The sequence below is a fragment of the Pristiophorus japonicus genome, chromosome 3, assembly GCF_044704955.1.
Source record: "Pristiophorus japonicus isolate sPriJap1 chromosome 3, sPriJap1.hap1, whole genome shotgun sequence".
Classification (NCBI taxonomy): domain Eukaryota; kingdom Metazoa; phylum Chordata; class Chondrichthyes; family Pristiophoridae; genus Pristiophorus; species Pristiophorus japonicus.
The window spans coordinates 10387932-10401253 of NC_091979.1; the positions used below are offsets into that span (position 1 = coordinate 10387932).

At 56.7% G+C, this 13322-nt stretch overlaps 1 protein-coding gene across 1 annotated transcript in view; it reads left to right on the plus strand.

Moving 5' to 3' along the window:
* LOC139260450 (acid-sensing ion channel 4-A-like) overlaps positions 1-13322 on the plus strand; it is a 951337-nt gene that overhangs the window by 374219 nt on the left and 563796 nt on the right. The gene's annotated exons all lie outside the window — the stretch shown is intronic.

Sequence of the window (13322 nt, forward strand, 5' to 3'; positions counted from 1 at the left end):
TGCGACGCTCCACGATCGACACTCTCCGATCGACACTCCCCGATTGACACTCCCCGATCGACACTCCACGATCGAGCAACACTTCCCGATCGACACTCCCCGATCGAAACTTGCCAATCGATCGACACTCCCCGATCGACACTCCCCGATCGACAATCCCCGATTGATCGCCACTCCCCAATCGCAATTCCCCGATCGATCGACACTCCCCGATCGACACTTCCCGATCGACACTCCCTGATCGATCGACAATCTCCGATCGACACTCCCCGATCGACACTCCCCGATCGAAACTCCCCGATCGACACTCCCCGATCGACACTCCCCGATCGACACTCCCCGATCGATCAACACTCCCAGATTGACACTCCCCGATCGACACTCCCCGATCGATCGACATTCCCCAATCAACATTCCCTGATTGACAATCCCCGATCGATCGAAACTCCCCGATCGACACTCTCCGATCGACACTCCCCGATCGATCGACACTCCGCGATCGATGCTCTCCGATCGATATTTCCTGATCGACACTCCCCGATTGACACTCCCCGATTGACACTCCCCGATCATTCGTCACTCCCTGATCGATCGGCAATCCCCGATCGACAATCCCCGATCGACACTCCCCGATCGACACTCACCGATTGATCGACATTCTCCGATTGACACTCCCCGATCGATCGACACTCCTCGATCGACACTCCTGATCGATTGACACTCCCCGATCGACACTCCCCGATTGACACTCCCAAATCAACACTCCCCATGTGACACTCCCCGATCGACACTCCACGATCGAGCAACACTTCCCGATCGACACTCCCCGATCGAAACTTGCCAATCGATCGACACTCCCCGATCGACAATCCCCGATCGACACTCCCCGATCGACACTCACCGATTGATCGACATTCTCCAATTGACACTCCCCGATCGATCGACACTTCTCGATCGACACTCCTGATCGATTGACACTCCCCGATCGACAATCCCCGATTGATCGCCACTCCCCAATCGCAATTCCCCGATCGATCGACACTCCCCGATCGACACTTCCCGATCGACACTCCCTGATCGATCGACAATCTCCGATCGACACTCCCCGATCGACACTCCCCGATCGAAACTCCCCGATCGACACTCCCCGATCGACACTCCCCGATCGACACTCCCCGATCGATCAACACTCCCCGATTGACACTCCCCGATCGACACTCCCCGATCGATCGACATTCCCCAATCAACATTCCCTGATTGACAATCCCCGATCGATCGAAACTCCCCGATCGACACTCTCCGATCGACACTCCCCGATCGATTGACACTCCGCGATCGATGCTCTCCGATCGATATTTCCTGATCGACACTCCCCGATTGACACTCCCCGATTGACACTCCCCGATCATTCGTCACTCCCTGATCGATCGGCAATCCCCGATCGACATTCATCGATTGATCGACATTCTCTGATCGACACTCCATGATTGACACTGCCCGATCAATCGACACTACCCGATCGACACTCCCAATCGATCGACACTCCCCGATCGACACTTCCCGATCGACTCTCCCTGATCGATCGACAATCTCCGATCGACACTCCCCGATCGACACTCCCCGATTGACATTCCCCGATCGACACTCCCCGATCGACACTCCCCGATCGACACTCCCCGATCGATCGACACTCCCCGATCGACACTCCCCGATTGACACTCCCCGATCGATCGACATTCCCCGATCGACACTCCCCGATCGACACTCCCCGATCGATCGACACTCCCCGATCGACAATCCCCGATCAATCAACACTCCACGATCGATGTTCTCCGATCGATATTTCCTGATCGACACTCCCCGATTGACACTCCTCGATCATTCGTCACTCCCCGATCGACTCTCCCCGATCGACGCTCCACGATCGACACTCTCCGATCGACACTCCCCGATTGACACTCCCAAATCAACACTCCCCATGCGACACTCCCCGATCGACACTCCCCGATCGACACTACAAATCGAGCAACACTTCCCGATCGACACTCCCCGATCGACACTCCCCGATCGACACACTCCCCGATCGACACTCCCCGATCGATCGAGACTTCCCAATCGACACTCGCTGATCGACACTCCCTGATCGATCGAGACTCCCCGATTGACACTCCCCGATTGACACTCCACGATCGACACTCCCCGATCGACGCTCCACGATCGACACTCTCCGATCGACACTCCCCGATTGACACTCCCAAATCAACACTCCCCATACGACACTCCCCGATCGACACTCCCCGATCGACATTCCCCATGCGTCACTCCACGATCGACCCTCTCCGATCGACACTCCCCAATCGACACTCTCCGATCGACACTCCCCGATTGACACTCCCAAATCAACACTCCCCATGTGACACTCCCCGATCGACACTCCACGATCGAGCAACACTTCCCGATCGACAGTCCCCGATCGAAACTTGCCAATCGATCGACACTCCCCGATCGACACTCCCCGATCGACACTCCCCGATCGACAATCCCCGATCGACAATCCCCGATCGACACTCCCCGATCGACACTCACCGATTGATCGACATTCTCCGATTGACACTCCCCGATCGATCGACACTTCTCGATCGACACTCCTGATCGATTGACACTCCCCGATCGACAATCCCCGATTGATCGCCACTCCCCAATCGCAATTCCCCGATCGATCGACACTCCCCGATCGACACTTCCCGATCGACACTCCCTGATCGATCGACAATCTCCGATCGACACTCCCCGATCGACACTCCCCGATCGAAACTCCCCGATCGACACTCCCCGATCGACACTCCCCGATCGACACTCCCCGATCGATCAACACTCCCCGATTGACACTCCCCGATCGACACTCCCCGATCGATCGACATTCCCCAATCAACATTCCCTGATTGACAATCCCCGATCGATCGAAACTCCCCAATCGACACTCTCCGATCGACACTCCCCGATCAACACTCCCCATGCGACACTCCACGATCGACACTCTCCGATCGACACTCCCCAATCGACACTCTCCGATCGACACTCCCCGATCGACAATCCCCGATCAATCGACACTCCGTGATCGATGCTCTCCGATCGATACTTACTGATCGACACTTCCCGATTGACACTCCCCGATCGACACTCCCCGATCGACACTCCCCGATTGACACTCCCCGATCATTCGTCACTCCCTGATCGATCGGCAATCCCCGATCGACATTCATCGATTGATCGACATTCTCTGATCGACACTCCATGATTGACACTGCCCGATCAATCGACACTACCCGATCGACACTTCCCGACCAATCGACACTCCCCGATCGACACTCCCCGATCGACACTCCCCGATTGACACTCCCCGATCATTCGTCACTCCCTGATCGATCGGCAATCCCCGATCGACATTCATCGATTGATCGACATTCTCTGATCGACACTCCATGATTGACACTGTCCGATCAATCGACACTCCCCGATCGACACTCGCCAATCAATCGACACTCCCCGATCGACATTCCCCGATCGACACTCCCCGATCGACACTTCCCGACCAATCGACACTCCCCGATCGATACTCCCCGATCGACACTCCCCGATCGACACTCCCCGATCGACACTTCCCGACCAATCGACACTCACCGATTGACACTCCCCGATCGACACTCGCCAATCAATCGACACTCCCTGATCGACACTCCCCGATCTACACTCTCCGATCGACACTCCCCGATCGACAATCCCCGATCAATCGACACTCCGCGATCGATGCTCTCCGATCGATACTTACTGATCGACACTCCCCGATTGACACTCCCCGATTGACACTCCCCGATCATTCGTCACTCCCCGATTGATCGGCAATCACCGATCGACACTCCCCGATCGACATTCATCGATTGATCGGCATTCTCCGATCGACACTCCATGATTGACGCTGCCTGATCAATTGACACTCGCCGATCGACACTCCCTGATCGACACGCCCCGATCGACACTTCCCGACCAATTGACACTACCCGATCGACACTCGCAGATCAATCGACACTCCCCGATCGACACTCCCCATGCGACACTCCACGATCGACACTCTCCGATCGACACTCCCCGATCGACACTCCCCATGCGACACTCCACGATCGACACTCTCCGATCGACACTCCCCGATTGACACTCCCCGATCGACACTCCACGATCGACACTCCCCATGCGACGCTCCACGATCGACACTCTCCGATCGACACTCCCCGATTGACACTCCCCGATCGACACTCCACGATCGAGCAACACTTCCCGATCGACACTCCCCGATCGAAACTTGCCAATCGATCGACACTCCCCGATCGACACTCCCCGATCGACAATCCCCGATCGACACTCCCCGATCGACACTCACCGATTGATCGACATTCTCCGAATGACACTCCCCGATCGATCGACACTCCTCGATCGACACTCCTGATCGATTGACACTCCCCGATCGACACTCCCCGATTGACACTCCCAAATCAACACTCCCCATGTGACACTCCCCGATCGACACTCCCCGATCGAAACTTGCCAATCGATCGACACTCCCCGATCGACAATCCCCGATCGACACTCCCCGATCGACACTCACCGATTGATCGACATTCTCCGATTGACACTCCCCGATCGATCGACACTTCTCGATCGACACTCCTGATCGATTGACACTCCCCGATCGACAATCCCCGATTGATCGCCACTCCCCAATCGCAATTCCCCGATCGATCGACACTCCCCGATCGACACTTCCCGATCGACACTCCCTGATCGATCGACAATCTCCGATCGACACTCCCCGATCGACACTCCCCGATCGAAACTCCCCGATCGACACTCCCCGATCGACACTCCCCGATCGACACTCCCCGATCGATCAACACTCCCCGATTGACACTCCCCGATCGACACTCCCCGATCGATCGACATTCCCCAATCAACATTCCCTGATTGACAATCCCCGATCGATCGAAACTCCCCGATCGACACTCTCCGATCGACACTCCCCGATCGATCGACACTCCGCGATCGATGCTCTCCGATCGATATTTCCTGATCGACACTCCCCGATTGACACTCCCCGATTGACACTCACCGATCATTCGTCACTCCCTGATCGATCGGCAATCCCCGATCGACATTCATCGATTGATCGACATTCTCTGATCGACACTCCATGATTGACACTGCCCGATCAATCGACACTACCCGATCGACACTCCCAATCGATCGACACTCCCCGATCGACACTTCCCGATCGACTCTCCCTGATCGATCGACAATCTCCGATCGACACTCCCCGATCGACACTCCCCGATCGATCGAGACTTCCCAATCGACACTCGCTGATCGATCGAGACTCCACGATCGACACTCCCCGATCGACACTACAAATCGAGCAACACTTCCCGATCGACACTCCCCGATCGACACTCCCCGATCGACACACTCCCCGATCGACACTCCCCGATCGATCGAGACTTCCCAATCGACACTCGCTGATCGACACTCCCTGATCGATCGAGACTCCACGATCGACACTCTCCGATCGACACTCCCCGATTGACACTCCCCATGCGACACTCCCCGATCGACACTCCCCGATCGACATTCCCCATGCGTCACTCCACGATCGACCCTCTCCGATCGACACTCCCCGATCGACACTCTCCGATCGACACTCTCCGATTGACACTCCCAAATCAACACTCCCCATACGACACTCCCCGATCGACACTCCCCGATTGACACTCCCCGATTGACACTCCCAAATCAACACTCCCCATACGACACTCCCCGATCGACACTCCCCGATTGACACTCCCCGATTGACACTCCCAAATCAACACTCCCCATACGACACTCTCCGATCGACACTCCCCGATTGACACTCCCAAATCAACACTCCCCATGTGACACTCCCCGATCGACAATCCCCGATCGACAATCCCCGATCGACACTCCCCGATCGACACTCACCGATTGATCGACATTCTCCGATTGACACTCTCCGATCGATCGACACTTCTCGATCGACACTCCTGATCGATTGACACTCCCCGATCGACAATCCCCGATTGATCGCCACTCCCCAATCGCAATTCCCCGATCGATCGACACTCCCCGATCGACACTTCCCGATCGACACTCCCTGATCGATCGAAAATCTCCAATCGACACTCCCCGATCGACACTCCCCGATCGAAACTCCCCGATCGACACTCCCCGATCGACACTCCCCGATCGACACTCCCCGATCGATCAACACTCCCCGATTGACACTCCCCGATCGACACTCCCCGATCGATCGACATTCCCCAATCAACATTCCCTGATTGACACTCCCCGATCGATCGAAACTCCCCGATCGACACTCTCCGATCGACACTCCCCGATCAACACTCCCCATGCGACACTCCACGATCGACACTCTCCGATCGACACTCCCCAATCGACACTCTCCGATCGACACTCCCCGATCGACACTCCCAAATCAACATTCCCTGATTGACAATCCCCGATCGATCGAAACTCCCCGATCGACACTCCCCGATCAACACTCCCCATGCGACACTCCACGATTGACACTCTCCGATCGACACTCCCCGATCAACACTCCCCATGCGACACTCCACGATCGACACTCTCCGATCGACACTCCCCAATCGACACTCTCCGATCGACACTCCCCGATCGACAATCCCCGATCAATCGACACTCCGTGATCGATGCTCTCCGATCGATACTTACTGATCGACACTTCCCGATTGACACTCCCCGATCGACACTCCCCGATCGACACTCCCCGATTGACACTCCCCGATCATTCGTCACTCCCTGATCGATCGGCAATCCCCGATCGACATTCATCGATTGATCGACATTCTCTGATCGACACTCCATGATTGACACTGCCCGATCAATCGACACTACCCGATCGACACTTCCCGACCAATCGACACTCCCCGATCGACACTCCCCGATCGACACTCCCCGATCGACACTCACCGATCGACACTCTCCGATCGACACTACCCGATCGACACTCTCCGATCGACACTCCCCGATCGACACTCCCCGATCGACACTCCCCGATCGACACTCCCCGATCGACACTCCCCGATCGACACTCCCCGATCGACACTCCCCGATCGACACTACCCGATCGACACTCTCCGATCGACACTCCCCGATCGACACTCCCCGATCGACACTCCCCGATCGACACTCCCCGATCGACACTCCCCGATTGACACTCCCCGATTGACACTCCCTGATCATTCATTCTTCCCCGATCGATCGGCAATCCCCGATCGACATTCATCGATTGATCGGCATTCTCCGATCGACACTCCCCGATCGACACTCTCCGATCGACACTCCCTGATCGGCACTCCCTGATCATTCATTCTTCCCCGATCGATCGGCAATCCCCGATCGACATTCATCGATTGATCGGCATTCTCCGATCGACACTCCCCGATCGACACTCCCCGATTGACACTCCCCGATTGACACTCCCTGATCATTCATTCTTCCCCGATCGATCGGCAATCCCCGATCGACATTCATCGATTGATCGGCATTCTCCGATCGACACTCCCTGATCGACACTCCCCGATCGACACTCCCCGATCGACACTACCCGATCGACACTCCCCGATCGACACTCCCCGATCGACACTACCCGATCGACACTACCCGATCGACACTCCCCGATCGACACTCCCCGATCGACACTCCCCGATCGACACTCCCCGATTGACATTCCCCAATCGACACTCTCCGATCGACACTCCCCGATCGACACTCCCCGATCGATCGACACTCCCCGATCGACACTCCCCGATTGACACTCCCCGATCGATCGACATTCCCCGATCGACACTCCCCGATCGACACTCCCCGATCGATCGACACTCCCCGATCGACAAACCCCGATCAATCAACACTCCGCGATCGATGTTCTCCGATCGATATTTCCTGATCGACACTCCCCGATTGACACTCCCCGATTGACACTCCCCGATCATTCGTCACTCCCCGATCGATCGGCAATCCCCGATCGACTCTCCCGGATCGACGCTCCACGATCGACACTCTCCGATCGACACTCTCCGATTGACACTCCCAAATCAACACTCCCCATGCGACACTCCCCGATCGACACTCCCCGATCGACACTACAAATCGAGCAACACTTCCCGATCGACACTCCCCGATCGACACTCCCCGATAGACACACTCCCCGATCGACACTCCCCGATTGATCGAGACTTCCCAATCGACACTCGCTGATCGACACTCCCTGATCGATCGAGACTCCCCGATTGACACTCCCCGATTGACACTCCCCGATTGACACTCCCCGATTGACACTCCCCGATCGACACTCTCCGATCGACACTCCCCAATCGACACTCCCCGATTGACACTCCCAAATCAACACTCCCCATGCGACACTCCCCGATCGACACTCCCCGATCGACACTCCCCATGCGTCACTCCACGATCGACCCTCTCCGATCGACACTCCCCAATCGACACTCTCCGATCGACACTCCCCGATTGACACTCCCAAATCAACACTCCCCATGTGACACTCCCCGATCGACACTCCCCGATCGACACTCCCCAATCGACACTCCCCGATCGACACTCCCCTATTGACACTCCACGATCGACACTCCCCGATCGACAGTCCCCGATCGACACTCCCCAATCGACACTCTCCGATCGACACTCCCCGATTGACACTCCCAAATCAACACTCCCCATGCGACACTCTCCGATCGACACTCCCCGATCGACACTACCCGATTGAGCAACACTTCCCGATCGACACTCCCTGATCGACACTTCCCGATCGACACTTCCTGACCAATCGACACTCTCCGATCGACACTCCCCGATCGACAATCCCCGATCAATCGACACTCCGTGATCGATGCTCTCCAATCGATACTTACTGATCGACACTTCCCGATTGACACTCCCCGATTGACACTCCCCGATTGACACTCCCCGATCGACACTCCCCGATCATTCGTCACTCCCCGATCGATCGACACACCCCGATCGACATTCATCGATTGATCGACATTCTCCGATGGACACTCCACGATTGACACTGTCCGATCAATCGACACTCCCTGATCGACACTCGCCAATCGATCGACACTCCCTGATCGACACGCCCCGATCGACACTCCCCGATCGACACTCCCCGATCGACACTTCCCGACCAATCGACACTCCCCGATCGACACTCCCCGATCGACACTCTCCGATCGACACTCCCGGATTGAACGACACTCCCCGATCGATCGACAATCTCCCATCGATCGACACTCCCCGATCGACTTTCCTCGATCAACACTCCCTTAGCGATCGCCACTCCCCGATCATCACTCCCCGATCGATCGCCACTCCCCGATCGATCGACACTCCCCGATCGACACTTCCCGATCATTCGACACTCCCCGATCGACACTCCTGATCAAAACTCCCCGATCGATTGGCACTCCCCGATCGACACTCCCCGATCATTCGTCACTCCCCGATCGATCGGCAATCCCCGATCGACATTCATTGATTGATCGACATTCTCCGATCGACACTCCACGATTGACACTGTCCGATCAATCGACACTCCCCGATCAACACTCGCCAATCAATCGACACTCCCCGATCGACACGCCCCGATCGACACTCCCCGATCGACACTTCCCGACCAATCGACACTCCCCGATCGATACTCCCCGATCGACACTCCCCGATCGACACTCCCCGATCGACACTTCCCGACCAATCGACACTCCCCGATTGACACTCCCCGATCGACACTCGCCAATCAATCGACACTCCCTGATCGACACTCCCCGATCGACACTCTCCGATCGACACTCCCCGATCGACAATCCCCGATCAATCGACACTCCGCGATCGATGCTCTCCGATCGATACTTACTGATCGACACTCCCCAATTGACACTCCCCGATTGACACTCCCCGATCATTCGTCACTCCCCGATTGATCGGCAATCACCGATCGACTCTCCCCGATCGACATTCATCGATTGATCGGCATTCTCCGATCGACACTCCACAATTGACGCTGCCTGATGAATTGACACCCGCCGATCGACACTCCCTGATCGACACGCCCCGATCGACACTTCCCGACCAATTGACACTACCCGATCGACACTATTCGATCGAGACTTCCCGATCGACACTCTCTGATCGACACTCCCCGATCGATCGAAACTCCCCGATTGACACTCCCCGATCGACACTCCACATGCGACACTCCACGATCAACACTCTCCGATCGACACTCCCCGATCAACACTCCCCATGCGACACTCCACGATCGACACTCTCCGATCGACACTCCCCAATCGACACTCTCCGATCGACACTCCCCGATTGACACTCCCCATGCGACACTCCACGATCAACACTCTCCGATCGACACTCCCCGATTGACACTCCCAAATCAACACTCCCCATGCGACACTCCCCGATCGACACTCCCCGATCGACACTCTCCGATCGACACTCCCCGATCGACACTCCCCATGCGACACTCCACGATCGACACTCTCCGATCGACACTCCCCAATCGACACTCCCCGATCGACACTCCCCGATCGACACTCCCCGATCGACAATCCCCGATCAATCGACACTCCGTGATCGATGCTCTCCGATCGATACTTACTGATCGACACTTCCCGATTGACACTCCCCGATCGACACTCCCCGATCGACACTCCCCGATTGACACTCCCCGATCATTCGTCACTCCCTGATCGATCGGCAATCCCCGATCGACATTCATCGATTGATCGACATTCTCCGATCGACACTCCATGATTGACACTGCCCGATCAATCGACACTACCCGATTGACACTCCCGATCGATCGACACTCCCCGATCGACACTTCCCGATCGACACTCCCTGATCGATCGACAATCTCCGATCGACACTCCCCGATCGACACTCTCCGATCGACACTCCCCGATCGACACTCCCCGATCGACACTCCCCGATCGATCGACACTCCCCGATCGACACTCCCCGATTGACACTCCCCGATCGATCGACATTCCCCGATCGACACTCCCCGATCGACACTCCCCGATCGATCGACACTCCCCGATCGACAATCCCCGATCAATCAACACTCCGCGATCGATGTTCTCCGATCGATATTTCCTGATCGACACTCCCCGATTGACACTCCCCGATTGACACTCCCCGATCATTCGTCACTCCCCGATCGATCGGCAATCCCCGATCGACTCTCCCCGATCGACGCTCCACGATCGACACTCTCCGATCGACACTCCCCGATTGACACTCCCAAATCAACACTCCCCATGCGACACTGCCTGATCGACACTCCCCGATCGACACTACAAATCGAGCAACACTTCCCGATCGACACGCCCCGATCGACACTCCCCGATCGACACACTCCCCGATCGACACTCCCCGATCGATACTCCCCGATCGACACTCCCCGATCGACACTTCCCGACCAATCGATACTCCCCGATCGACACTCCCCGATCGACACTTCCCGACCAATCGACACTCCCCGATCGATACTCCCCGATCGACACTCCCCGATCGACACTCCCCGATCGACACTTCCCGACCAATCGACACTCCCCGATTGACACTCCCCGATCGACACTCGCCAATCAATCGACACTCCCTGATCGACACTCCCCGATCGACACTCTCCGATCGACACTCCCCGATCGACAATCCCCGATCAATCGACACTCCGCGATCGATGCTCTCCGATCGATACTTACTGATCGACACTCCCCAATTGACACTCCCCGATTGACACTCCCCGATCATTCGTCACTCCCCGATTGATCGGCAATCACCGATCGACTCTCCCCGATCGACATTCATCGATTGATCGGCATTCTCCGATCGACACTCCACAATTGACGCTGCCTGATGAATTGACACCCGCCGATCGACACTCCCTGATCGACACGCCCCGATCGACACTTCCCGACCAATTGACACTACCCGATCGACACTATTCGATCGAGACTTCCCGATCGACACTCTCTGATCGACACTCCCCGATCGATCGAAACTCCCCGATTGACACTCCCCGATCGACACTCCACATGCGACACTCCACGATCAACACTCTCCGATCGACACTCCCCGATCAACACTCCCCATGCGACACTCCACGATCGACACTCTCCGATCGACACTCCCCAATCGACACTCTCCGATCGACACTCCCCGATTGACACTCCCCATGCGACACTCCACGATCAACACTCTCCGATCGACACTCCCCGATTGACACTCCCAAATCAACACTCCCCATGCGACACTCCCCGATCGACACTCCCCGATCGACACTCTCCGATCGACACTCCCCGATCGACACTCCCCATGCGACACTCCACGATCGACACTCTCCGATCGACACTCCCCAATCGACACTCCCCGATCGACACTCCCCGATCGACACTCCCCGATCGACAATCCCCGATCAATCGACACTCCGTGATCGATGCTCTCCGATCGATACTTACTGATCGACACTTCCCGATTGACACTCCCCGATCGACACTCCCCGATCGACACTCCCCGATTGACACTCCCCGATCATTCGTCACTCCCTGATCGATCGGCAATCCCCGATCGACATTCATCGATTGATCGACATTCTCCGATCGACACTCCATGATTGACACTGCCCGATCAATCGACACTACCCGATCGACACTCCCGATCGATCGACACTCCCCGATCGACACTTCCCGATCGACACTCCCTGATCGATCGACAATCTCCGATCGACACTCCCCGATCGACACTCTCCGATCGACACACCCCGATCGACACTCCCCGATCGACACTCCCCGATCGATCGACACTCCCCGATCGACACTCCCCGATTGACACTCCCCGATCGATCGACATTCCCCGATCGACACTCCCCGATCGACACTCCCCGATCGATCGACACTCCCCGATCGACAATCCCCGATCAATCAACACTCCGCGATCGATGTTCTCCGATCGATATTTCCTGATCGACACTCCCCGATCGACTCTCCCCGATCGACGCTCCACGATCGACACTCTCCGATCGACACTCCCCGATTGACACTCCCAAATCAACACTCCCCATGCGACACTCCCCGATCGACACTCCCCGATCGACACTACAAATCGAGCAACACTTCCCGATCGAC